The sequence below is a fragment of the Helianthus annuus genome, chromosome 7 (genome assembly GCF_002127325.2).
Source record: "Helianthus annuus cultivar XRQ/B chromosome 7, HanXRQr2.0-SUNRISE, whole genome shotgun sequence".
In the NCBI taxonomy this organism is placed as follows: Eukaryota; Viridiplantae; Streptophyta; class Magnoliopsida; order Asterales; family Asteraceae; genus Helianthus; species Helianthus annuus.
In genome coordinates, this window is record NC_035439.2 from 63,835,774 (window position 1) to 63,840,501 (window position 4,728).

At 33.2% G+C, this 4,728-nt stretch overlaps 1 long non-coding RNA gene across 2 annotated transcripts; it reads right to left on the reverse strand.

Moving 5' to 3' along the window:
• Nucleotides 1-1,386: 1,386 nt before the first annotated feature.
• LOC110867864 lies at nucleotides 1,387-4,275 on the reverse strand. 2 transcript variants are annotated; one of them, XR_002551968.2, is made up of 5 exons: nucleotides 4,012-4,275; nucleotides 3,528-3,594; nucleotides 3,127-3,324; nucleotides 1,906-2,100; nucleotides 1,387-1,834 (listed from the first exon to the last, which is right to left on the reverse strand). It is a non-coding gene; the product is annotated as an uncharacterized LOC110867864 (long non-coding RNA). The 2 variants fall into 2 exon arrangements; XR_002551970.2 differs by having other exon boundaries at nucleotides 1,906-1,987; nucleotides 4,012-4,274.
• Nucleotides 4,276-4,728: the final 453 nt, after the last annotated feature.

Here is a 4,728-nt window from a genome sequence, read left to right on the forward strand (position 1 = left end):
CTTTAGTGAAGAGAGTGGCATCCACTTTTCCACGTATGAACTGGTTAGCGAGTAGGTGTTGAGACAAAGTCTCGTACCAGGCTCTCGGCGCCTGATGTAGACCATACAACGCTTTGTCCAGCAAATAAACTTTGTTCTTGTGGATTGGGTTAGTAAAGCCCGGCGGCTGACCAACATAAACCTCCTCTTTGACCTTCCCATAAAGAAACGCTGATTTAACATCTAACTGAAATACTTTGAAATTCTTCCAAGACGCAAATGCTAGGAAAATTCTGATAGCCTCTAGTCGTGCGACAGGAGCATAGACTTCGGTAAAATCAATCCCCTCCTGTTGACTAAAGCCCTGAACAACGAGTCGAGCTTTGTTCCTTACAACCACTCCTCTATCGTCCCGCTTACATTTAAAAACCCATTTTGTATTGATTTTTCGTTGACCCTCCGACAAATCCACTAACTTCCAAACACCTAACTTCTCAAACTGACCTAACTCTTCTTGCATTGCTATGACCCAAGAGTCTTCAGTAAGCGCCTCTTTGTAAGTTCTTGGTTCGACCTGCGAAATAAAGCAACTTAATGAGAATTCAGTTTGTAAAGGTGCTACTGTAGAATAAAAACATGTTAAGCCCTGGTCAATTTGACGTCTCGTCCTAACGCCCGATTGCAATTCTCCTATTATCAACTCCTCTGGATGATACGAGAGAGTTCGCGGCATCACTTCGCTTGGAACTTCTCACTACAAGAAAACTGGGTTTTTAGTACGTGCAAAAGCGTCCTAAAATGCTATTTTATAGGACCTTTCATTTAATAGGACCAACGGTAAAAGCGTTTCATGTAAAGGGGTCGTAATAAGTCCCGGAACTAAAAAAGCGTCCTAACATCTCAAATGAGATTATGAAACCAATTTTATGGTCATGTAATATGTCTTTGAACAACCAAAATAGTGTCCTAATAAAAACATATTAGGACACTTTTACGATGTTCTAACATGTGCTTACATATTTTTAATCTTTTGATACACTTACAAGCATCCTTAGAAATTAATTGATAGGACCCTTTTAATGTAACATTATAGCTAATTTAGTACCAAGAAAAGGGTCCTAATATACCAAATAAGATTATAAAACCAATTTTATGGTCTCATAATATGTCTACAGACAACTTAAATAGCGTCCTAAAAAGAACATATTAGGACACTTTTACAATGTTCTAATATGTGATTACCTACTTTTAGTCTTTTGATACACATACAAGCGTATAACGTTATAGCTACATTAATATCAAGAAAATGGTCTTAATATCCCAAATAAGATTATAAAACCAATTTTATAAACAGACCATCAACATATAACATCATAATAATTATTGTATAACATCAACTAATGAAAGAAATAAAAATTCATTATATTTTAAATAATCATGTTCATAAGAAAAACACTAACCATAAATAAGTTATAACATTATCTAACATAAAGTCTTAAGATTTAACAAAGAAATTAAAGCAATTAAAGAAATAAGAAGCATAAAATCTTGTGTCATCATGCGTCCTCAATCCTCATGGACTACCTACAAATAAACCATCTTCAATAGACAAGTGAAATTTCAGAGTGGTAGGCTATTTCATACCCTAGACTTTTCTTTATTCCAATACTTCACAAGTCTCGTCCATTGTTTTTTTTTTTTTTTTCACTTGTTTTGGCCTAGAACTTATTTGTTCCTTCGGTGACAAAGACAAATCATAGTATAGTTCCTTAACTCTTGCCCTCCAGTTCTTCACCTTCCGCCCAAATGATTGCAATATCCAGCCATCAGCAACTTCCGGAATATCAAATTTTGTCTAAAAATGAAAGAGGTTACATGAGAAAATAAATACTTAAGTCATTAACATACATATTTTTAATTATGTACCTTTAAGAGTGCAAGCAACACTTGTTTTTTGGTGGCCTTAACTTTATTCCATGGTTTATAAATCGGACAATACTTTCCACTCCTTGAAAGGGTTCCCATGAAATGGGTCAGTTGACTACCTTTGTCATTAATAGGTTGTCCGTGTGCATTAACTAAAACAAGAATTATATCCCCTTTTTCTTGGGCCAAAAACAACTACAAAATGACAACAGGAAAGGATGAACGGTCCTAAATCATGTTATAAGCCGGTTAAATTCAACTGATGACCAACAGGGATGTTGTGTAGTGAACTGTGAAGAACTTGTTAAATTACCTATCATGTTTTTTATAATCGTTCTTATATACATTTAGCTTATAAAATACAGTCTGAAATACCACACATTTTAGCACCTAGATTCAACATGTAAACCAACAAATCTAAGTATCTAAGTTTAGATTCAAAAAGACAAAAGTTTTATAGTCAAATCAGTAATGAGAATGAGCAACAACAAACAAACCTACAACTCGAACATCAAACACTAACCGATCGAAAACAAGAACAAGATCTACTAACACAAGAATGCACCATCTCTTAATCTAAACACTAAACCGAAATTTCACATCATCTTTAACACAATAATAAACTTTCAAACTTTAATCTTTATCTTCTTTCACAAGATTCAGATCTCACTCAAACTCCTTATATAAGATTCAAGTTCTAAACCATAATCACAAACTGTAATCGATTACACAACTGAATCCAGAATCAACGAAACATAAGCTATATAAAAATTTTACATTTTCCAAACTAAATTCATTCAAACAACATCCTATAGTCCACTAGCTATTAATATGTCAATATGAGTATAAAAACAATATTTTTACAGAATAAAATGTATAACAAATCAAGAATATGGAATAAACATCAAATAGCAAGCAATTAAAGCTCAACAGCAAACATAATAGCTGCTGTTAGAAATTATAAATGAATCATGAACCTAAGTTAACACTGAATAGCAATTAAAGACAGTACGGTGTTTGGTTGATACACGAAAACACGAATTAAGTAATGGAGTAATATAAAAGTAATGAATGGAACCTGAACATGCGATTTAGGTTGCGATTAAAGCGTAGAAGTTGGACTGGCAGAATTAGGGTTCTTTCAAGAATGATAAAATAGAAGAGGCTAGATAATCATATCATAAATTTATTGAACTAGTGTGAGAAATTGAGAGGACTTACGGTGGTGGTTGTTGCGAGCGGGCTGAAGGTCCAAAACAACGCCCATGGGGGCGGAAGATCTGGCGTGGGGGGGGGGGTGCTTTGGCTCAAAAACGCCCAATAACTCACGACTACGGATGGTCTTAGAAGGCAAACAATCTAGCAGCTGGTTCTTTCGGCCCCAATTTTCAGTTGGTCACTTGTAGTCTCGCAGATGCCCTAAAGTATCACAAATGCAATTCATATAGATAGTTTCATTAAAGTAACCAAAAAATATTTCACTTTAGAGTACATTGGGCATACTAACAACCTTCTCAAAATAATCAGTGAAATATATATCTATGCACACAGACATAAAGTGAAATATTTTGAGATGTAGTATTAATTATCATATGTAATATTTTGATTATCATCAAACATACCATGAGATGTAGGTTTTCCACCTCCATTAATGCCAGAGATCAAAATTACTTTTGGTTTCCTGTAACTCTATAAACAAAGAGATCATAAGTAATAATAATCATTTAGAAATAAAAGCATACAAACATAAAGACACTTAATTACCCAGGAAAACAAACAATTCTAAACTGTGAATGTAATAGTTTAAACAAATTTGCAAATATCAAGCAGACTTCATAGCTCAAATGTCATTTACATGATTGCTACTATACAATAAAAAAGCTAAAATCAGACTAGGTTAATTTCATATGCTCTTTAATAGGCTTAAATGGCATTCACGCAGAGACTCAATTTACATTAATTTCAGTGATTAGTTTTATTACTACATTCAAATACGAATCATAATCAGTTTTGGTGTAACATAATCGAAACTTTAAACTATATGATTCAACCAAATACACAAAACTGATGTTTTAATGAATATGTTAATAAATATAATACCCTCACCTTAAAGAATAACCGTGGTAGACGATTCGAGAATCATCATAGAAAACCACTCGACAATTATCACCGTTACGTTTCCTCGTGCTCGCCCTAATCCATAGCGGTTGTGTAGAAGGAGGAGACCGATAAATTGATATTGGAGAGATGGGCCGATTTAGGGTTAAGAGAGAGAGCACGGAAGTTGAGATCGACGAATTGGGGACGTAAATTTAGGTTAAGGGGGCTGAGAATTATTTTCCTTTTGAGGGGAACGATATCTTGGGAGGGAATAAATTTTTTTTATTTTGGGGGAAACAAAATTAATTGATAATACAATGGGGAAGGTTCAATTGAAAACCACTAGTTATTGTGAAAACTTGAAAACTAATTAAAAAAGCCAAAAAAACATACAAGTTTTTTTTTTTTTTGCAAACCAAATTTCACAGGTTTTTTTATATAAAAAAAAATTCAAAAAAAAAAAATGTGTGTAGTGCACATGTGTAATACTACACATGTGTAGTACACATGTGTATATATACTACACATGTGTATTATTACACATGTGTACTACAATTTTTTTTTTGAAATTTTTTTTATATATAAAAACCAGCGATTTTTATAAAAAAAATTGAAAAAAAAAATTGTGTGTTTTTAGGCTTTTTTTAGTTACTTTTCGAGTTTTCATAATAAAAGTGGTTTTCATTTGAACCATCCCCTAATACAACCAATCTACAAAAAGTT